The sequence below is a fragment of the Ovis canadensis genome, chromosome 2 (genome assembly GCF_042477335.2).
Source record: "Ovis canadensis isolate MfBH-ARS-UI-01 breed Bighorn chromosome 2, ARS-UI_OviCan_v2, whole genome shotgun sequence".
Classification (NCBI taxonomy): domain Eukaryota; kingdom Metazoa; phylum Chordata; class Mammalia; order Artiodactyla; family Bovidae; genus Ovis; species Ovis canadensis.
In genome coordinates this window covers 60670219-60694203 of record NC_091246.1, presented here as the reverse complement: position 1 = coordinate 60694203, position 23985 = coordinate 60670219, and the positions used below count along the sequence as shown (strand labels likewise).

The 23985-nt window shown below is 41.2% G+C and overlaps 1 long non-coding RNA gene across 1 annotated transcript in view; it reads left to right on the top strand.

Annotated features, from left to right (window-relative positions):
• Positions 1 to 7003: 7003 nt before the first annotated feature.
• The window catches only part of LOC138433517 (uncharacterized), a 57860-nt gene continuing 40878 nt past the window's right edge, over positions 7004 to 23985 (top strand). Inside the window, exon 1 of the long non-coding RNA XR_011254337.1 lies at positions 7004 to 7304. This is a non-coding gene — a long non-coding RNA (uncharacterized lncRNA). The remainder of the gene's footprint in view (positions 7305 to 23985) is intronic.

The following is a 23985-nucleotide window of genomic DNA, read 5'->3' as shown; positions in this document are numbered from 1 at the left end:
GATGGACAGACAGCCATTCTCCTAATGTAGGGCTCAGGGCTGTACCTAAACACAAAATAATAATGATGAACATTTGATGTCTTACGATATGCCAGGCTTTTACCTTAATTGTGCAATTTAATCTCTAAAACAACCTTGAGCACCAGATACTCTTTTCCTTCCAGTTTTACAGATAAGGAAATGGAGGCTTAGTATGAAACAGTAAGAACTCAGGCTGAGGCATGTGTGACTCTAGGGCTGATGTTCTGCACTACATTGAACTCCATATTTCCTCCCATCATATTGTTTCCCTGAAGAATATTTTTGTCTCTTTCTGACCCTTGTCACCACAAATGTCATCTAGAATGTCTATAGATTCTAGACGTGATTTCAATAGAGATTTGTCTGCAACACATGATGTCTTCAGTCTGGATTTATGTTTTGGACGGAGAGAGAGTTTGACTCAAAATAGAAAGTTCTTTTTTGGGTGTAACAAGTAAGTGAGTCTACAGGCTTAGGCACAAGCTGAGGTTCTATTTTCCTCACATTTTGCCAACTTTGGGTCATTATTTTCTTACTTTTCAAGTTTAGCATAAGCGTACTGAATAAAAGAAGAGGGGAAAAGTTGACATATTGCAGCAAACAAAACACCCAACCTTAAAATCTAAAATTCAGATGGGAGAATCATTCTGCAAAGCAAAATAACATTAGGTTCATTAAAAACAACCCCCAAACTTAGCTCATCATGGAAACTTTTAGGTGATCTCTAGCAGAGAGAAAGAGAAAGAAAGCAAATGAATAAGGACATTCTTCTTTCAGTTTAAACAGCGTCAGACAGAAGCGAAAAAATATTTGATTCTCTTATTGGCAAGAACGGATAACCATTTTCGTATTAGTCACCAGCAAAGTCATCATTCACTTGGTTCTGACAGCTATGAAATTATAAAAATAATAGTATTTCAGAGCTCTGAAAATTCTGCCCAAGGATGAACTGACCTCTCTTAGAGATAGGATGATGGAAAAATGGAGCAACTGACGGCCAAGCACTGCACCCTGGTTTTAATGGGTTATTTGTCTCATTCCTGTCCATTTGCAAGAGCTCTTTGTATGGTAGAAACCCTAATACCTGGTGTTGGCATTACTCATTTCTTTGAACCATATTTTTTGTCAGTTGGTTTTTACCTGGCACATTTTCCAGATTTGAGTTTTTCATTTATTTATGGTTAAGTATGTCTAAGTCTTTAAAAATATGTTTTGGGATTCCAGTCCCAGTTAAGATATTCCTCATCTCTACATGGTATATGCCCTATGTTTTCTTATAGTATTTTGTTTGTTTGTTTGTTTGTTTTTTAATTTGCATTTAAGGCTTCCTTTTTTATGTAATTTATACAACTTTGTATTTAATTTTGTTGTGTTAATAAGTTTGGGATCTCTTCCAAGGCAGTTTTTAGTCATAATGATGATGGTGAGCATCCCTATATAGTTTCTGTTTAATTGAAATGGTTTTAGCATTTTGCACATTAGGATATTATCTGCCATCAGTTTGATAAATAACCTTTACATATTAACTAATTTCTTTAATTCTTATTTTACTCATGGGAATGAGTACATTTTAAACATCTAAAAATATGATCATATGGTTTTCTGCCTTCAAAGGACTGGTATAATAGATTGTGTTTAAACTTCCTGTTACTGAACCACCCTTGACTTCGTGGAAGAAGTCATGATTCGGTTTTTATTTGTTTTTTGGTATATGACTAATTCTACCTGTTAATGTTTTATTTAGATTTCGCAAGTCTATACTTGAAATATTCTTTAATTTTCTGTTTTATCTTTATCAGCTTTAAGTTTATTTTGACTTTATAAAATGAATTGGAGTCTTTGTATCCTTTTCTATGGCTCAGAGTAGTTTAAATAAAATTAATATTTACTTTAAGGATTAGATAAAATTCAGTTAGAAGTTCATGCCTGGTAAGTTTTTAAACATTTGTATTTCCCTTCTCTTTCCCACCCAACTTTAAGTACCTAGATTTTTCTAATATAATTTAGTGTTTTAATTTTATGTTGTCATTTGAATTATTCTTATGAATCTTTTAAATCTTTCAAGAGCCCTCATTTGAACTTACCTATCTCTACTTAAGAGTCTATTATTCGATATATGTGTATACATACATGTATAAAAACGCATTGCTTACCAGTTACTCTTCTTTTTTTATTAATACCTTTTTCCATATTGAGATTTATATTCTGATTTATTTGATGTTTGTTTAGTCTTTTTCTGAGTATTTTCCTCGGAGTACCTCAGAGGTATACTGATGTGCTCTCTGAAAGCTTGCCTGTCCTTCCTCATACATATTTTCTTTCACTCTCACAGGCTAATGAGATAATGCCTGGGTATGGAATTTCTCTCAGTACTATATAATGATACTTTATTGTTTTCTGGCTTCCAGCTTTGTGGTCTAATATGGTACCTGTTCTGATTATTTTCCCAGTGTAGGTAACATGTTCATTCTACCTGGAAGCTTGCAAAATCTTCTCTTTATCCTTAGAATTCAAGACTTTCATTGAAATTTGGCTAAAATATGTCTTTTCTCACAATGCTGCCTTTCTTTAATGACTAATATGAACATCTCTTTATACATATATTGACTATTTGTATATCTTTGAAGAAATGTTTATTCAAGTGGTATATTTTTAATTGGGTTATTTGCCTTTTTATTGTGGCTATTGTGTGCTATGGAGAAGGCAATGGCACCCCACTCCAGTACTCTTGCCTGGAAAATCTCATGGATGGAGGAGCCTGGTGGGCTGCAGTCCATGGGGTCGCTAAGAGTCGGACACGACTCAACGACTTCACTTTCACTTTTCACTTTTCACTTTCATGCATTGGAGAAGGAAATGGCAACCCACTTCAGTGCTCTTGCCTGGAGAATCCAGGGGACGGGGGAGCCTGGTGGGCTTCCATCTCTGGGGTCGCACAGAGTCGGACACGACTGAAGCAACTTAGCAGATTGCGTGCTATATGCTTGTGTTGGATATTTGAACCCATGACTTTCTAGTGTTTTCTGGATTTCATTTTTCATCAGTGATCACATTAGCAACAGTAATGAAGTGAAGAGGAACTAAAAAGCCTCTTGATGAAAGTGAAAGAGGAGAGTGAAAAAGTTGGCTTAAAGCTCAACATTCAGAAAATGAAGATCATGGCATCTGGTCCCATCATTTCATGGCAAACAGATGGGGAAACAGTGGAAACAGTGTCAGACTTTATTTTGGGGGGCTCCAAAATCACTGCAGATGGTGACTGCAGCCATGAAATTAAAAGACGCTTACTCCTTGGAAGAAAAGTTATGACCAACCTAGATAGCATATTCAAAAGCAGAGACATTACTTTGCCAACAAAGGTCCATTTAGTCAAGGCTTTGGTTTTTCCAGTAGTCATGTATGGATGTGAGAGTTGGACTGTGAAGAAAGCTGAGCGCCGAAGAATGGCTGGATGGCATCACCGACTCGATGGATGTGAGTCTGAGTGAACTCTGGGAGTTGGTGATGGACAGGGAGGCCTGGCGTGCTGCAATTCATGGGGTCTCAAAGAGTCGGACACGACTGAGTGACTGAACTGAACTGAACTGAAGGAATGAGTGCTATATAGATAAGAAGAGATTTAAGGCTGGAAAATGAGAATGAAAAAGCAAAGGAGGCTGAGAGAAGGCAGTCTGTGAGATGTGAGGAGAACTAAGAGAGATGGGTGACCTAAAGCCCAGCGAAGACAGCGCCTCCAGAAGGAGGGAATGCTCAGTTTGGTCAGGGGCAGCTGAGATGGAGTAAGTTGAATTGGAGAAGGGACCATTGGATTTGCTGATAGGGAAGTCACTGGTGGAGCTGATGAAAACTGCTTGGCTGCAGGGGTGGTGATGAAAGCTTGACTGGTGTTGATTCAAGAGAGAAGTGAATAAGGGATTAAGCATTTTTTCTATTATTATTATTGGCACTTCAAATAAAAAGGTTGTTATATTTCTTAATACTGAAACCTAATCATACCCTGGTTGGTAACTTCTGCTAATTTAAAATTAACAACTATGAATCAAACAAACAAACAAACAAATAAACCAGCTATTGAAGACACCCACGAACACACTTCACAGAACCAAGTACAAAACATACTGTGATCCTCTGGGATTCCTTTTGGAATATTTGTGTAGAAAAGTGGGCAGTTTTAGTGGGAAGGACAGCAGAGAAATGGGGCAGAGAAATGAGGAAGTGAATGGAGAATCTTTCTTTTATGAATCGGGGGAATATTACAGCAGAGGCAGTGAAGAGAAAAACATTGATACTGCAACAGCAAGATGGAGCCAAGTTCCGGAGCAACACCATTGTGTAGCTGAGAAATCTAGCCACAAGTGGCAGGGCTGACCTCAGTTAAGGGACCCACGTTTCAGCCAGACAAACCAGAAGAAAGGAAGTGCATTCATGTAGCAAGGTGGGGACCTTGTGAAGGCCTGGGTGGGGATGTGTTCTTGTGCTTTGTCCAGTTTGGACTCAGCGATGTCCGTCCGCTTGTTTACTGGTTTTGTTTGTTCTGAAATTATTTCACTTAGAGAACAGAGTGTTTTGTGTGCTACACTTGAATCTAAGCACTTTAAACTGTTTTCATATTTAAGATATGAGCTTCCTTCTATAGCAGTGCTGTTTCTCTAGGTATGTCTTCTGCTTATTCGTGTCCATCTTCATCTCTCTTACTGTTGGTCTCTTCAGATGGGTTGTATTTTTCTTTGCTGCTTGTTGGGGATGAGCTCTAGTAGTCTGAGTATCCACAGCTGCATACAGGAAGGCCTGATCTCTGTTCCATGGTTGTTTCAGTGCAGGCAGGTGCCAGTTCCTGCTGAGGAACCCAGAGGAAACTTCTTTAACTCCTTTCATCTTCTTACATCTGCTCAGACTTGGGAGCAGAGAAAACCCAGCCCACGCATGGCCTGACTTGCATCTTGTGCCTCAGGATGAGTGGACACATTCATGTGGGCAAGTTTCATTCCCCCGCCAGGCTCTGGTCAGGATCCCCTTTCTGATCCTCACCTGGTGCTCTTGCACTGTGGTCCAGGCAGTTGTCCTCTGATGGTGGTGAAACACCCACATATATTCCTTCTCCCAGCCCCTAAAAGTTGCTTGCACCTCGTATGCTAGAGACTCCTGCAGCCGTTTCACTGAGGAGGGTCAGAAGGCAGGGAGCTCCCTTATTCCTTCTGTCAGTCACTTCAGTGGTCTACAACCCTTTCACAGTGGGTAGATTATTCCCCATGTGCCAAGCACTGTGCCCATTTCTTGCAGTTTGTCCTGCAGAACATTAGCTGGGCTATTAACAGGTACTAATAGCTGTGTTATGGGAAAGCTGACTTTATACTTAGTTGGTTCAAAGGAAAATGGAAGAAGTTAACTGCAGGACCTCTTCTCTACTTTCCAGTACTAATGGGAGCACTGCAACAGCTTGTCACAGTTCTGACCAGTCTCAGTACTTTTTGACTGTTAATCCTTTTCTTGAGGTATAGTTAAGAGAATACATCACGGGATGATTGCTGCTGAAACACGCTTCAGAAAATGTGACGTTTAGGGGTGAACTAGACAAGCACATGTGTATTAAATGCCATACTCCAGACCAGCCTCTTTATTATGCATTTTTTGTACATGACCCCCCTGTTTCTTGACCTCAGTCCTGCGAGGCAGACAGCGCTAGGACGTTGAAACTCCAAATAATGGCAGAGTTAGGATCTGACCTTATTCTGTGATACCACCACTTCACCACTTCTCCAACAACCTTTTGAAAATTGCTCAGAGAACTTTCAAAATCACTTAAGCACAGCGTAGCACTGTAAGTAAACCACTTCAGAAACCTGCTCCAGAGAGAGCATATAGTTTCTGGACTGCCATAGAAGAACTGTCTTTTTTGTTGTTTCTTTTCCCAGAATTTAGAGGAGAGGTTCAAAATGTTTCAGAGTTCTTCAGTGTTTTCTGTTGGAACCGTGCCCAAGCAATTCATATTAGGGTAACACTGGCTCCTGTAACAAAGATAAACAAGAATGGGTAGTAACTTAAACACAGTAAAATTTCACTTCTCATTCATTTACAGTCCAGGATGGGGTTTCTGGTTGTCGGGGGAAGGTGTTGCTCTCTGCAGACTTGTGGGACTTCATCAAATGTTGGCTTTTTCATTTTCAACATGTTAGGTCTCAAACTACACTGTCGAGATGGTGTATTGCAGTCTCAGGGAGCACCAGTGGCACACACAGCCACTCACATTCTACTTGCTAGAACTCAGTTACAGAACATATCTAACTGCAGGGGTGCAGGGAAATATCCAGCTGTGTGCTCAGGAAGCAAAGAAAACTTATTCTTCTGGACAGCTAGTGGATTCTGCCACACCAACCCCTGAGAAAGATATTAATATTTTTTTATTAAAAGTGTTTATTAATATTTTATTTAAAAGATATTAATACTGGAATTCAAAAGCATAAGTTCTTCAGCACTCAGCCTTCTTTATAGTCCAATTCTCACATCCATACGTAACTACCGGAAAAACTATAGCTTTGACTATACAGCCCTATGTCAGCAAAGTGATGTCTCTGCGTTTTAATACGCTGTCTAGGTTTGTCATAGCTTTCCTTCCAGGGAGCAAGTCTTTTAATCTGATGGCTTCAGTCACCGTCTGCTGTGATTTTGGAGCCCAAGAAAAGAAAATCTGTCACTGCTTCCACTTTTTCCCCTTCTATTTGCCATGAAGTTATGGGACTATGCCATGATCTTAGTTTCTTTAATGTTGAGTTTTAAGCCAGCTTTTTCACTCTCCTCTGTCACCCTCATCAAGAGGCTCTTTAGTTCTTCACTTTGGCCATTAGAGTGGTATCAGCTGCAAGTCTGAGGTTATTGATATTTTTCCCAGCAATTTTGATTCCAGTTTGTGCTTCATCTAGCCCAGAATTTTGCATGATGTACTCTGCGTATAAGTTAAATAAGCAGGGTGACAGTGTACAGCCTTGTCATATTCCTTCCCCGATTTTGAACCAGTCAGTTGTTTCATGTCTGCTTCTTACTGTTGCTTTTTGACCTGCATACAGATTTCTCAGGAGGTAGGGGTTGCTAAGAGTCAGACACAACTGAGCGACTTCACTTTCAATTTTCACTTTCATGCATTGGAGGAGGAAATGGCAACCCACTCCAGTGTACTTGCCTGGAGAATCCCAGGGACGGAGGAGCCTGGTGGGCTGCTGTCAGTGGGGTCACACAGAGTCGGACACAACTGAAATGACTTAGCAGCAGCAGCAGCAGCAGCAGGTAAGGTGAGTGTCTCTTTAATATCAGCCAATAATAATTGTAATGATGATGATTTAAAAATCAAAAAGTACTTATAATTTGATGTTATTTACCAAATACATGAAATGTGCAATATACCAAACTGTTTTACATTTGTTATCTTTAGTCCTCTTGTAAATCCTAAGCTAAGGGAGAATATTAACCCTATTTGATACAGAAGGAAACGGGCTTATAGCAGTTTAGAAAATAACCCAGAATCAGATTGAGTGGCAGGGGCCAGGTCTAGAACTTGGTCAGTCAGCTTCAAAGGCTGTGCGTAATCTCTGTTCTGTGTTCTACATTCAGAAAACAGTTGTATGCTAGGGTTACAGCTGTGGGAAGATGGCGCATAAAAAGATTCAAAGGAGCATATGAAGTGCATACTAGTCATTGTGTCTGTGGTGTAGTTTGTATTTTTCTCTATTTTCTAAAACTATGCTGGAAGAAACTTTTTCCTACTTCAAATGACCTTTTCATTGGGATGCCATTTTTCTTTGAATTAAAGGAGAAGATTAATTTTACCAATTAAAATGTGGAATTTATAAAAACAGTTAAGTCAAATCACCTTCTTGGTAATATTGGGAGGGGGAATGTGACCTTTCCTTTTTCCTGGAACTTGCTTTTGTATAGCCTCTCTGGGGCTTGTCTGTGGTTATGGAATAAGAAAGGCTTCTGGATTGTTTTGTTTGGAATGGGCGTAGCTTTACCTTGTTCCACCTGAGTGGGTAACTTACTGGAAAGGGCATTCTGTTTGTTGGGAAAGGCATCCACGTGGGAATCTTACAGCTTAACATTTTCCTGTCATCATAGTGTTGCCTCTCTGGATGTTATATAGTCTTTGCTTTCTTCTGTTGCTGTTGTTCTTATTAACACTGACAACTAATTTTGGTTTAAAATGCATTTTATTTTTATTTTATTTTTTTTTTTTTACTATGTTGGCAGGTGGATTTTTATTTTATTTTATTTTATTTTTTATTTTTTTTTAAATTTATTTATTTTTTTAATTTTAAAATCTTTAATTCTTACATGCGTTCCCAAACATGACCCCCCCCTCCCACCTCCCTCCCCACAACATCTCTCTGGGTCATCCCCATGCACCAGCCCCAAGCATGCTGCATCCTGCGTCAGACATGGACTGGCGATTCAATTCTTACATGATAGTATACATGTTAGAATTCCCATTCTCTCAAATCATCCCACCCTCTAAATGCATTTTATTTTAAACAATCTCAAACTCACAGAAACTGCAAGAACTATACAAAGAATTTTTTTCCCTTGCACCATAAGATGCTAAGTTGGCTATGTGGCACAGTATCCTTCTCCTTCCCCATTGTGTCAGTAGGTACTTCTTAACAACAAAGATCCTTTTACAAAAGTGCAAACACATTCATTAAGAGCTGCAGATCAACATTGTTACATTACAACTCCAGACCCCACTGAAGTGTTTATCTTGTTGAGTACATTATAGCAAAAGAACCCACTTCAGAACCGTTTGTTGCATTTAGTTATCAGTCTCTTTCATCTTCTCAAGACCCATTAAAAAAAATTTAGAGTAGAGTTGATTTAAAATGTTGTTAGTTTCAGGTATACAGCAAAGTGATTAAGTCATATATATATATATATATATATATATATATATAATTTTATAATATATATTATATTCTTGTATAATATATATATTCTTGTATAGTTTATATTATATATATTCTTTTCCAGATTCTTTGCCAATAGATTTTTATAAGATATTGAATGTAGCTCCCTGTGCTATCTAGTAGGTCCTCATTGTTTTGTTGTTTATCCATTTTATATATAGTAGTGTGTATGTTAATCCAAGACTCCTAATTTAACCCTCTCTCCCTCCTTTCCCCTTTGGTAATCATAAGTTTGTTTTCTATGTCTATGAGTCTATTTGTGTTTTGAAAATAAATTCATTTGTATCACTTTTTTTAGATTCTGCCTAAAGTGATATCATATATTTGTCTTTTTCTCTCTAGCTTTCTTCACTTAGTAAGATAATCTAAGGAGGTCCATTCATATTGCTGCAAATGGCCTTATTTTATTCTTTTTTATGGTTGAGTAATATTCCATTGTGTATATGTACCACAAGTTCTTTATCCATTTGTCTGTTGATGGACATTTAAGTGCATGTATCTAGGCCCATTGTTTTATAGACATCACTCAATCTGGGTCCTTCTGATACAAAATTTAGTTTATGCATCTTTGATAGGAATTTTTCAAGTGCTGCTTTCTTCTCATTGCATCCAATCAGGAGCATACAACTTCTGTTTTCCCTGTTACCAATGATATTAATTTTGATCACTTGACTGAGGTAGTGTCTGCCTCCATTTCCACTAGGAAGTTACTCTTTTCCTGCTGTCATTAATGTATATTTTGTTGGGAAGTTTCTGTGTAAATATCCCATTCTTCATTAAACTTTCACTGTATCTGTCTATTTACATTGCTTAGGTCTCATGGTTTTCTATTTTATTCAAGAAGTTATCATCCATTATAATGATGATATATCTCCATGTTGAAGCTAGCATCTGTGTTCTTTTGATATGTCCCTATTATTTCCTTGCTTTCTGATTCAAAGTTCATCCTCTAAATTCCTTTCCTCAGTCCTGCAATCAGCCATTGTCTCAGGAAGTAGAGGATGATTTCAAGAGTATAAGATCTAGACTGTGTTGATTGCTATTAAAGGCTGTCTTAGCAGGGTATATGTGTATACCTATATAAATTTTTATGTACCTATATTTCATAACTTTGTCTGAAAATGGGCTTCCTTGATGATTCAGACAGTCAAGAATCTGCCTGCAATATGGGAGACCTGGGTCAATCCCTGGGTTGAGAAGATCCCCTGGAGAAGGGAATGGCAACCCACTCCAGTATTCTTGCCTGGAGAATTCCATGGACAGAGGAGCCTGGTGGGCTATAATTCATGGAGTCACAAGGAGTTGGACATGACTCACATACACACACATAAATATAAAAATAAATAAATAAAATATTATATATATATATATTTACACACATTTTCACCTATATTTGTATGTTTATAGATTATAGGGGAACAAAAATTGCCATCTCAGACTGTCTCTCTGCTATGTAGATTATTTGGAACTGAAAACAATCAAGGCCCAAAAGACTCAGAAAGAAACTTTGACCTTTCCGTCAGTTGCCTAAAAGAAAGTAGATAGAGAACCTGTTCCAGGAAAGGAACTAGCGCCATAGATAACTATGGTATGAACTGTGTGTGTCATGCAGGGAGGGTCCGACTGAAGTCTGTTAAAATTCCTCACTGTGTCTCATGGTCTCTGCAAAACCCAGAAAACATTTGTTTACCAAACACTTGCTTTTCCATCTTCATGTGCATTACCTTCCTTCCCACTGAAATCCCAAACCCTCAACATCCTCTTTTGTCCTTAGCTGAAAATGCTATTTCAGGTGAGGGTTTCAGCCATTTTGGTGAGTTACTCAGTTCTTCTGGCTCTCTCCCATGTGTACATGTTATTAAACTTTTATGTGATTTCTCCTGTTAATGTCTCCTATGAATTTTAAAAATAATTTTATTCATTTACTTTGGCTGTGCTGGATTTTCATGGCTGCGCGGGCTTCTCGTCGCAGCAGCAATGCTCAAAAAGATGCCATGTAAATCTAAGGGCTTGTGGTTTATACTGGCCAAATATACCATTATAGTACACAGTCTTTGGGACTAAATTTCATTTCATTTTTAAATTTTTATTTATTTTATTTTGGCTGTCCTGGGTCTTCGTCGCTGCACGGGCTTTTCTCTAGCTGCGGTGAGCAGGGGCTGCTCTCTGATTGCCTGGGCTTCTCGTTGTGGCGGCTTCTCTTGTGGCAGAGCACGGGCTGCAAAGGTGCATGGGCCTCAGTACTTGTGGCGTGTGGGCCTAGTCGTTATGACTCCCAGGCTCTGGAGCACAGGCTCAATAGTTGTGGCACAGGGACCTAGTTGTTCTGGAGCGTGTGGATCTTCCTGGACCAGGAATCAAACTCATGTCTCCTACTTACACTTTACCTTTACCACTACCTTTACTCCTACCTTTACCACTGAGCCACCAGGGAAGCCCCATTTTTCTCTTGTTAATCTGTCCTTTAGTGCAGTAGGTTTCTCAGACAAGGACTTAAAAGAGTAGAGGAAAAATCCGCCTCCCCTCTACTCACTGACGCTTCTCACCCTGTTTGGACTCTACGTCTATGCTAAGCCATCTTTGCAGAGCAGTGCTGTCTTCACTGTGCTGGGAATCCCATACCCAGCATGGGCGTCTCTTACACAAGGGCCCCTTGGCTACCTAGGCCCTGATACAACCTGTGCCTCACTCTCCCAAAGGAGAGTCACTGAGTTCTAGCTAGCCACACTGCTCTGGGCCACCACCACCTCTTCTAGAACTGGTCTTCAACCTTCTCCGCCTCACCGATTGGCTTTAGGGCTGCATTGTTCTACTGGGAAAGGGGGAAAGAAGAGGAAGAATAAGAGAAAGTCTTTCTTAGCCTGCAGTATTGTGGGGTGTGTGTGTGTGTGTGTGTGTGTGTGTGTGTATTTGGTGCTTCTGATAACCAAAATATCTTTCTCATATATATTTGGTCTTCATCCATGGTTCCTGGCTCACAGCTGCCTGAATCCTTGTAATTTCCCAAGCAACAAGAGTAATGGGACCATTACTTTTATATTGCTCTCTTGTTCTCAGTTCCTGAAATCTGTTATAACAAATCCCTTTCCACCACAACTGGGCTTGTGTTAACTTTTGGAAAGCACCTAAGGCTGGGGCACTGGCAGAAGAGGAATCAACTATGACTCGAGGGTTAGATCTTTCAGTCCAACCCCCTGATTTCTGAGGAGGGCAGAGGGACTGGAGATTGAATCAGTCACCTATGACCAATGATTTGATCTATGACACCTATGTAGTGAAGCCTCCATAGAAACCTGAAAGAAGTAGGTTCGGAGAGCTTCTAGGTTGCTGAACCAGATACCTCTATATGCCACTGTGCCAGACCCCAGACTCTACAAGGACAGAGGCTCCTCTGTTTGCGACCTCACCCTTGTATCACTTTCTCTGGTTGTTGATTTGTGTCCTTTGATATCTTCTATTATAAACTTGGGTCTAATAAATAAATAAGATTGATTTCCTAAGTCCTGTCAGCCTTTCTAGCAAATGAATCAGACCCAAGGAGTGGATGGTGGGACCTCCAATTGAGAACCAGTGGCTCAGAAGCACAGGTAGCAACTTGGACTTGTGATTGGCATCTGAGAGGATAGTCTTGTGGAACTGAGCCCTTATCCTGTGGTATCTCATGCTGTCTCTAGGTAGATAGTGTCAGAATTGAATTGAATTGTAGAACACCCAGCTGATGTCTGTGAATTGCTTGGTGTTACGGGCACAATCCCCCCACACATTGGAATTAAGTTCAGAAACCTCACAGCTCTCAATCATCACTATGACAAACCCCAGGTCGACTCGTCAGATTCTATGCTTCTGATCAAGTTTATTTTGGAGACCATCTCTGGGCACAGAGTTGAAAATCTGAGTGATTAAGAGCTTCAGCAGACAAGGCACCAGGCTAGATTTTAGGAGGCCTGGCCTTTAGTCCTGAGTCTGCACTTTATCAAGGGTGGGAATCCTGTTCCACCTCTAGCCCTTTGTATAAATGGGGTGATAAAGAAGCAAAATGATCGATAGGTAAGATGCCCAGTAGGAATCCTTTTTCTGCACATATGAAGTAGAAATAGTGGTGTGAATATGAATTGAGGTAAGACATTCTGAAATGTTTTGAAAACTCTAGAAACCTATGCATATATGACATTTTTTATAAGAAAAATATTTCATCAGGAAACACTAATTTAATACAAAAGTTTTAGCAGGAAAATATCCCATTTTCTTTGATATACCCAAATATGCAGAGCTGGAAATGTGTGCTGGGGAAATAAAATATAGGACTCTGGGGCAGCATGTGCTAGATCTTACTGAAACCAGAAACTTGTAAGTTTTTGGAAGAGCTTTGAAGAACTTCCAGTTTAATTCAGTTTGCATATTTATCAGTTGTTTTATTATAATCTTTCTAAGAGTGAGATTATTTTCTTCAATGGTACTTCAGTCCCCTAGTTTACTTCCCTGTCTCTTCTGTGGAAATTTCCTGTGTACTGATACTGTTGTAGTTGCCTCTGAAACTTCCTTTTTCATTACTGTTTACAATGTGTGTGGTGTGTAATTGAACTATCTTCTGTTTCAACAAAAGAAGGCAACTCAATGGGGGTCTCTGAAAATTCCTTAATCCCCAAAGCTTCCATTTATGCAAAAAGAATGAATTTAAGAATATTATGAACAGAACCCCTCTCTGGCATTTTTATAAGTGATTCTAATACATATTTAAATTACTTTTCACTTAGTTTTGAATGCTAGGATGATGAATTAATACATACAACTAAATCAGAAAAGGGCCCTGAGGACACCAACCCATATGGATTACAAGTAAAGACTGGCTTCTAATGTTACTTTCTGTTAGAGGGGTTTGGGTTTTATTTTTTTAAGATTCTATAAAAACCCCAAGAAAAATTAAGTACTGTTCAAAAGAAGAAATGTGGGCAAATTTTAGGAAGGGCAGAGTTGAGAAATCCCCTCATTTGAGAAAGCTAAAGACAGCATAAACATTGCAAGGAAGTGGTCAGCTCTAGCAGAGAGTGGGCAGCAAGATTGAAAGGAGATGAAAACCACTGACTCATGGGCTTCCCTTTCATTTGGTGGGCTATCAAGTGTCATTACACATTTTTAGTTATTTCTGTAGGTATGTTGTAACTACAAGGTATTTCTTAGCTCAGCAGATAAGAGCCATGTAGGTAACTGAGCTGGAAAGTGAATGAGAGGAGGAAGAGACTCTCTACAGGGTGACCCAGAGCGTCTCACTATATGGCACTGGTTTCAGCTGGATTGGATGGCCTCTGAACATTAAGCTAATTTCATGTATATTTCTTCATTCATCCATTCATTCCTTTAGGGAGTAGTTATTACATACATAGGGTCGTCAGGTGATTTAAACCAAAAATACCAGACACACAATAAAAATGTATAGACTAAGTTTTGTTTTGTTTTGTTTTGTTTTTAAAGAAAGCAACACCTAAACTTCCAATAATATTGAAAACATATTAGTTAGAGGTGGTGGCCTGGACACATATATTTATCTTGGTTTTCTTGAAAGACTCCATTAAAAATAGCAGTGAACTTTACTTCAAAGCACAGATGCATCAGAACAGAGAGCAGAAGAAACCACAGGAAGGAAGGCAAGATGGAAAGCCAGTAGATGAGTGGAAACTGATGTAGCCAACTCAAAGAAGTGAAATCCTAAGGGGACTGTGGTGGGAAGGGTGTCCTCCATTCATTTTGCACCACAGGTCCCAGAAATGCTCAGAAATCCGTGACACCAGGTCTCTCTAAAATGGGGGAAAAAACAGGTTGAAAATGTTTTTGAGAAGCTGTTAGACCCCCCAGCTCCCTTCTCAATGTCCTACAGACAAGGGTTGCTTCCCCAGCCTTGCACAGGATTGAAAGTTCATCTAAAGAGCTGAGCGGCCACAGTGGCCACTCAGCACATTGTGGTTTTCTGAGCGCTTGAAATGTGGCTCTTCTGAATCAAGGTGTGCTATACGTGTGAAATATACACCGGGTTTGAAGACTTAGCACAATAAAAAAGAATGTGAAATAACCTCTTGATATTTAAAAATATATATTGATTCCACATTGAAGCAATAGTGCTTTTGATATGTTGGGTTACATAAGAAAACATATGATTAAATTCATTTTCTTCTTTTTAAAGCATTTTTTCAATATGCTGAGAGAAAATTTAAGGTGATTTCCATGGCTCCCAGTATGTTTCTGTTGGACAGCATTGCTCTAGAGTGTGTGAACCAAGGGGGATTCTGGAGCAAGGGCACAGTCAAGGAGTTCCCATACTGAAAACAGGATGGCCAAGTGAAAGCTAACACGAAATAGTCAGACCCCAGTCTCTTCCCTCACTCAGATCCCAGAATGGCAGCTGGTCTGCTAACCTCAGGTTGGAGAGGGGAACACTCAGCCCAGGACAGCCTAGGAGAAGACCTACAGAGCCCCAGGCAAACCCTGGCAGACCCTGCTATCTCCCAGTGTTCACTTCTGTGCATGAAGATGGGTTCCTGCAAATGCCTGCAACTCTCTTGGGGAGAATGTGCTTCTCAGCCTGCACATCTCAGCCAGAAATGCTGGAACTGATGTCCTTGCAGTTGGTGGATAAAGAGCCCAGTTGCCTGGCTCTTTCACTGGGTAGACAACCCTGAGCTGCAGGACCCATGAGGACTCAAATTTCACAGAGCATTGAGTTTGCTCACCCTGGATGGCCTTTTTCTTCTCTTGTCTCACTTCTCTGCCTTGTTGCTCAGTCCCTCAGTCTTGTCCAACTGTGACCCCATGAACTGCAGCACACCAGGCTTCCCTGCCCTTCACTGTCTCCTGGAGTTTGCTCAAATTCATATCCATTGAGTCAGTGATGCAATCCAACCATCTCATCCTCTGTCACCCCCCTTCTCCTCCTGCCCTCAGCCTTTCCCAGCATCAGGGTCTTTTCCAATGAGTCAGCTCTTTGCATCAGGTGGCCAAAATATTAGAGCTTCAGCTTCAGCATCAGTCCTTCCAATGAATATTCAGGGTTTATTTCCTTTCAATTAACTGATTTGATCTCCTTGCTGTCCAAAGGACTCTCAAGAGTCTTCTCCAGCTCCACAGTTCAAAAACATCAATTCTTCAGCGCTCAGCCTTCTTTATGGTCCAGCTCTCACATCCATATATGACTACTGGAAAAACCATATCTTTGACTAAATGGACCTTTGTTGGCTAAGTGATGTCTCTGCTTTTTAATACATTGTCTAAATTTATCATAGTGTTTCTTCCAAGAAACAAGTATCTTTTAATTTTTAACTATAGTCACCATCTGCAGTGATTTTGGAGCCCAAGAAAATAAGATCTGTCACTGCTTCTACTTTTCCCCCATCTATTTGCCATGGAGTGATGAAACTGGATGCCATGATCTTAATTTTTTGAATGTTCCTGTGATTACCTTGAAATTAATTTGCTATACTCAGCTCCTTGTCCCTGGGTCTGTTTTGTGGGTACCTAAACTAAGACCCTGGAAGCAACAGTCAGAACTGGACATGGAACAACAGACTGGTTCCAAATAGGAAAAGGAGTATGCAAAGGCTGTATATTGTCACCCTGCTTATTTAACTTATATGCAGAGTACATCATGAGAAACGCTGGGCTGGGCTGGAAGAAGCACAAGCTGGAATCAAGATTGCTGGGAGAAATATCAATGACCTCAGATATGCAGATGACACCACTCTTATGGCAGAAAGTGAAGAGCAGCTAAAAAGCCTCTTGATGAAAGTGAAAGAGGAGAGTGAAACAGTTAGCTTAAAGCTCAGCATTCAGAAAATGAAGATCATGGCATCTGGTCCCATCACTTCATGGGAAATAGATGGGGAAACAGTGGAAACAGTGTCAGACTTTATTTTGGGGGGCTCCAAAATCACTGCAGATGGTGACTGCAGCCATGAAATTAAAAGACGCTTACTCCTTGGAAGAAAGTTATGACCAACCTAGACAACATGTTGAAAAGCAGAGACATTACTTTGCCAACAAAGGTCTGTCTTAGTCAAGGCTATGGTTTTTCCAGTAGTCATGTATGGATGTGAGAGTTGGACTGTGAAGAAGGCTGAGTGCTGAAGAATTGATGCTTTTGAACTGTGGTGTTGGAGAAGACTCTTGAGAGTCCCTTGGACTGCAAGGAGATCCAACCAGTCCATTCTAAAGGCGATCAGTCCTGGGTGTTCATTGGAAGGACTGATGCTAAAGCTGAAACTCCAGTACTTTGGCCACCTCATGTGAAGAGTTGACTCATTGGAAAAGACTCTGATGCTGGGAGGGATTGGGGGCAGGAGAAGGGGACGACAGAGGATGAGATGGCTGGATGGCATCACCAACTCGATGGACATGAGTCTGAGTGAACTCCGGGAGTTGGTGATGGACAGGGAGGCCTGGCGTGCTGCGATTCAGGGGGTTGCAAAGAGTCAGACACGACTGAGCGACTGAACTGAACTGAACTGAAACTAAGACCCATTCTGAGAGTGCATGTTCTTATAGGAAAATAGCCCAGCTGTGTCTCTCTGCCGGGGAGCTGCTGTGGATAGACCTCAGCCAAGCTCTTAGCTCTTTCCGGAGCCTACTTTTAAATATGAGCAGGAAGCCTGAGCCACCAGACATTAAAGGGAATCCTCTAATGATTCAGAGAGCAAAACAACATTTTTTTAAAATTACAGTCTATATTATGGCTAATTTTTCTGCCCTGCTTATGCATGGAAGTAGTATTTTGCCATAAGAATAAGACCAAATGCACAAAACGGGTGTGTGTGTGTGTGTGTGTGTGTGTGTGTGTGTGCGTGTGTGCCTGTTTCACTAAACAGAAAGCTGAAATACTGGGCTGTCTGGCTACTACCTACACTAGATGCCACTCAGTGAGTACTGGATACAGGGATTAGTGCCAGTCCCTGCTGTTGTAAGGAGATACAGTCCAAAGGAAAAGTCAGCCAAGAGGGGAAATGCTTATTGTGCAGCAGTAAAGAACAGGATAGACTCTGCCCAGTAGGGTAAGGGTGTCCAAGTGGCCCTAAAACAAACAGGCTGGGAGAGGGCATGAGGAAACATGTGCAGAGGGCCAGCTGGATGCTGCTGAAGGAAGGACATTTCCAGCAAGAACAGCGGATGGGACCATGAGAGGGAAACCAAAATATCCTGAGATGGCTGCACTAAAGGGTGTGAGCAGGAAAGGGTCCAGGAGTGGGGCTGGAAGGGTGCCCAGGCCAGGCTTATCTTGCCAGTGAGGTGGGATGATTTTCTACAGGAGCCCAGGCATCACTGAAAGACTCAGGGCAGCTTCACCTAAAGAAGGATATCTTCAGAGGTGTCCGTAGTCCATGTAGAGAAAAGGCAAACCACCACTGCCTACCTCTGTGTCTTCTTTAAAAAACTGAAGTATAGTTAATTTATAGTGTTGTTAGTTTCAAGTAAACAGCAAAGTGATTGTGTGTGTGTATATATATATATACACACACACACACTTTTCCAGATTCTTTTCCATTGTGGGTTATTACACAATATTGAGTATAGTTCCCTGCGCTTTATAGTAGGTCTTTGCTGTTTACATCTTTTACACAGAGTAGTGTGTGTATATATTAATCTCATTCTGATATGAAGTATGGTTGTTTTTCCATCTGTTTGAAAAATAGCAACGTAAGTACTAAGGCCTTCAGAATTCTTGTATGTGCTAAGTCACTTTGGTCATGTCTGACTCTTTCGATCCTGTAGACTGTAGCCCTCCAGGCCTTCCGGGCGCCTCTCTCCTTGGGATTCTCCAGGCAAGAATACCAGAGTGAGTTGCCATTCCCTCCTGTAAGGGATCTTCCTGACCCAGGGATTGAACCCGTATCTTTTATGTCTCCTGCATTGGCAGACAGGTTCTTTACCACTAGCGCCACCTGGGAAGCTCATATATAGTAGTGTGTATATGTTAATCCCAAATTCTTCATTTGTCACCATCCCCTGCCTCCTACTATCCCCTTTGGTAACTGTAATATTGTTCTATGTGTGTGAGTCTATTTCTGTTTTGTAAATAAGTTTATTTGTATCATTTTCTTTTAGATTCTATGTATAAGTGATATGATATTTATCTTTGTCTGACTTCATTCTCTTAAGATATCAGGGTCCATCCATGTTGCTGCAAATGGCATTATTTCATTCTTTTTATGGCTGAGAAATATTCCATTATATATATATAAATCTCACATATTCTTTATCCATTCATCTGCTGATGGACATTTAGGCTGTTCCCATGTCTTGACTATTGTGAACAGTGCTGCTATGAACCTTGGGGTACATGTGTCATTTTGAATTATGGTTTTCTCTGGTTTATGCCCAGGAGTGAGATTGCTGAATCAGATGGTAGTTCTAGTTGTTGTTGTTGTTGTTTTTGTTTTCTCAAGCAAGGCCCCCATACTGTTCTCCATAGTGGCTACACCGATTTACATTCCCACTAATAGATAGCATATTCAAAAGCAGAGACATTACTTTGCCAACAAAGGTCCGTCTAGTCAAGGCTATGGTTTTTCCAGTAGTCATGTATGGATGTGAGAGTTGGACTGTGAAGAAGGCTGAGCGCCGAAAAATTGATGCTTTTGAACTGTGGTGTTGGAGAAGACTCTTGAGAGTCCCTTGGACTGCAAGGAGGTCCAACCAGTCCATTCTGAAGGAGATCAGCCCTGGGATTTCTTTGGAAGGAATGATGCTGAAGCTGAAACTCCAGTACTTTGGCCACCTCGTGCGAAGAGTTGACTCATTGGAAAAGACTCTGACGCTGGGAGGGATTGGGGGCAGGAGGAGAAGGGGACGACCGAGGATGAGATGGCTGGATGGCATCACTGACTTGATGGACGTGAGTCTGAGTGAACTCCGGGAGTTGGTGATGGACAGGGAGGCCTGGTGTGCTGCGATTCATGGGGTCACAAAAAGTCAGACATAACTGAGCGAATGAACTGAACTGAACTGAATGGTGTGAGAGGGTTCCCTTCTTTCCACACCGTCTCCAGCATTTGGTATTTGTAGACTTATTAAGTGGTGGCCATTCTGACTGGTATGCGGTGATAACCTCAATTTAGTTTTGATTTTCATTTCTCTAATAATTAGCGGTGCTGAGCATCTTTTCATGTGCCTGCTGGCCATCTGTATGTCTTTGGAGATCTGTATGTTTTGAAAGTGAAAGTGCTTGGGCCTGTGGCACCACGTGCAAGAGGAAGATGGGGTGGGTGCTTGGCAGTTGTGTGGAGTCTGCTCTTTGTGCTTAAGCGCCCCTCATCCCATGAGTGAAAGCCAAGTTTTTGTTCCTCTCACTCAGCATCTCCATTTGGCCCAGAGCCTGTCACCAAGGAGCTGAATGACAGGCCTTCCTCCTCCTGAAACCATTCTGTCTGGGTCCCCCTTCCAGTGAGGAGTCAGTGGATCAAAAGCTCTGGTCCTGGCTAACGTAGAATTATTCCCAAGTTACACAACATCTTAAACCAGTTATACAAGAAGCGTTTCTAGAAAGCACTAAGAATGGATCTGAGGGAAGAACACCTGATTCCTCACAGGGTGACAGAGGAGAGGTGTGCTGGTGGAGGTGGCATCTCTAGATCTTCACCCAGACACGGGGCATCTGGGGAGGCTTAGACAGGAGAAGGAAGGGAGCTGCCAGGCAGCCCTGAAAACCAACTGCAGCAGTAGGGTTTTTTGCCATTATAGAGCCAAAGAATGGTTGTGGCTGTTAGCATAAAACTTAACCTACAAAAAGAGGTGATGGTGGGCAAAATATGGCCTATGGCCACTTTTTGTCAACTCTGGTAGAGAGGTTAAAAAAAGATCAAGTCTATGGGGAGACACATAAACTTGAACTCTAATCCTAGCTCTAATGGCTACTAGATATATGGTCTTTAAAAACATTACTTATGTATCTATTATTTTTATTTTTGGCTGCTCTGGGTCTTCGTTGCTGCGAGGACTTTCTTTAGTTGTGCTGAGCGGGGACTACTATGAAGTTATGATGTGTGGGCTTCTCACTGAGACATCTTCTCTTGCTGTGGACCATGGATGGGCTCTAGGGCATGTGGGCTTTGGTAGTTGTGGCATATGGGCCCAGTAGTTGTCATTCCCCAGTTGTAGAGCACAGTTATATAGTTGTGGTTAATAGTTGTGGTGCACCAGCTTATTTGCTCCATAGCATGTGGGATCTTCCCAGATCAGGGATCAAACCCATGTCCCCTGCACTGGCAGGCAGATTCCTTACTATACTGAGCCACCAGGGAAGCTCTAGATAAGTGGTCTTCTGGAGGTTAGTTGACCTCTCCAATTCTCATTTCCTCGAATGTAAAATGGGATAGTAATACTCACAGCTAGTATAGTAACAAGGCTAAGATTCTACATATAAAGACCTTAGCACTATACCTGGCTACATAGGCACCCAACAAATATTAGTCCCTCTTCTCTATTTGACTTTTCCTTAGGCTGGCTATTTAAAACGTTTAAAACATATGGGTGTCATTCAATACCCATTGATCCTTGGTTGTTTGAGTGATCAAATGGCAGATCCCAGAGAGGCAGGTTGTATGTCAGGATATTTTGGGGTCCCGTATTTCTTGGATGAAATATCCTTGGGATGTTTGTGTAAAGTTTGGAAGTCATTAAAGGGATTTGAAAATTTATTTTCTCAGTTAGTTGCGGGCAAAATAAACTGACTGGCTAATTGAAACAAAAAGGTAATTTACTGAAACAATATGGTGTAGCTCAGAAGGTCCAAGAGAAACTGGGAAATTAGATTTAAAACTGATGAGTCAGCTAAAAGGAGCCTTGAAGTGTGAAAAAGTGAAAGTGTTAGTCACTCAGTCATGTCTGACTCTTTGTTACCCATGGACTTTAGCCCACTAGGCTCCTCTGTCCGTGGAATTCTCCAGGCAAGAATACTGGAGTAGGTTGCCATTTCCTCCTCCAGGGGATCTTCTCGACCCAGGGATTGAGCCCGGGTTTCCTGCATTGCTGGACGATTCTTTACCATCTGAGCCACCAGGGAGGCCCCTAGAGGGAGACTTAGAAGCAGATGTGCCTAATTGCTAGAAAACTTTGTTTCTTTTATATTGAAATATTTAGCTTAACATTCAAAGTTCTGTAGAAAGTTTGAATTGGATGAGCTTGGTTCTATGTCTGCTCTTTCATGATGCGAGAAAGGAAAGAGGAAGGATATGGGACCAAGATCCTTCAGGGGCCCATTGACTTCCTCAGTTGAAGAGTCAGCACCTGGTTGAGTAAACTAGATTGTGACTACAAAAATCTCTTATGAAGAGAAAGTTCTCAGACTCAAAAGAAGGCATCAAGACTGTTGGGCTGAAAGGCCAGCGCCTTGTTTATCTGCTGTGGATTTTCCAACTTTGGCACTATTGACGTTTGGAGCAGAATCATTCTTTGTTGTGGAGAGCTGTCTTGCCGAATGTGTAGCAGTGTCCTGGTCTCTACTGAGTAGATGCCAGTAGCAGCACTTCCTCCCCTTCCATATCTTTGGGATGGGGGCAAAAATCACCCCAGGTTGAGAACTAGAGGACTGGTTCATATCCCAGAGGCCCTCTGAATGTTATGCCTTCTTAGGTCTTATATAGCCATCCCTCAAGGACGTGGTCAACCTTGAGGACAGATTCAATTAGTACTTGGGATCCACTCTACTTTTTGAGGGGATCCTATATTATTCATTTACCACAAAATATTTTCATGAACTTTTCGATATGACCCTTTCTCAACAGCCTGAGATTCAGATTAAGCTTGCCTCGCCAGTGGTCTAGACCCTCAAAAGTGAATACATGAATAAGTTAATAAATGAATTTTAGAATGGAAAAGAAACATGCATCTGATTTTATTCTTTCTCCACAGTGGCTATAGTAGTTCTTTCTTCTTGTGTCATCCCAGCTCCAATGTCTATTTTTCCTTTCCGATTTCTTTCGAGGCATTACCTCTTCCTCTTCCACAGATCATGCAGTAGTGGTAGGACATGGAAACCCAGTCCTGCTTTCCTAGTAAGGAAGCCCGAGATTCCCTGGGGAATTCTCTGTCTCACATTGCTATACCTCCTAGCAACTTCTAACTCAGCCTCAACCAGTTGGAATTGTTCTCACAGGAGTTTGAGGGCTGAGGGGCAAGGAAGGGGGAAGAGGGAAGAGGAATGGATAGTTGGGGAATGTGGGTTTCCAAAGAGATTAAGAGCATCTGGTCCATTGTCTCCACTGTTTCTAAGAAAGCAGATGGGCTCAGCACCATGAACTACTCTGTCAGGAAAGAGGGGACTGATGGAGCCTTTGGGGAAGAAAAAAGAGATAGACATGGGTAGAAGAGGGAGCAGGAAATCATGCAAGCAGGAAGAGAAGCTGTTGCTCATGAAGGCAGTGGTGTGGATCCACCTGCTTATGACCCAGGCCTGTAGCTTGCCCCCCAGACCTTGGATTACTTACATGGAGAGTGAGTAACTCAGGGCCTCACCAGCTCATGAGGACCTTTGCACTATGTTCTTTGTAAACATGTGAGGCTGTGATTCTGGGCAGTAGCTTCCCTTTAAAAACAACAACTACCACTATCACTGCGGCTGTTTGTTATTAAGCTCTATGTAGTCTGTTCAACAATTGCATCTATTTTTCATTGGTTCCTCCCAGAAAGTCAATGAGAGGTGATAGTATTGTCCCCATCTTATGGATGCAGATATCGAGGTTCAGAGAAGTTAACTTGCCCAAAGGCAATCACAAGATTTGAACCAAGGTCTGACTCACTGGAGGGCCTGCACTGCAGATGGTGGGGACTTCCATCCTAGAACCTGCTAGCTCCAGATTCTGGAAAAATGGAGGACAGAAAATGAGAGTTCCCCACTTCTGAGTCCAGCTCAGATCCACTCGTATTTCTCTGCCTACAGCTTTTGAAGCAGAACTTAACTATTTAAACTTGACTTTGGTCTGGCTTTGGAAGTGCAGTTGTCTCCTGATCCAGATATCCAGCTCTCCATCTGGTGAATTAA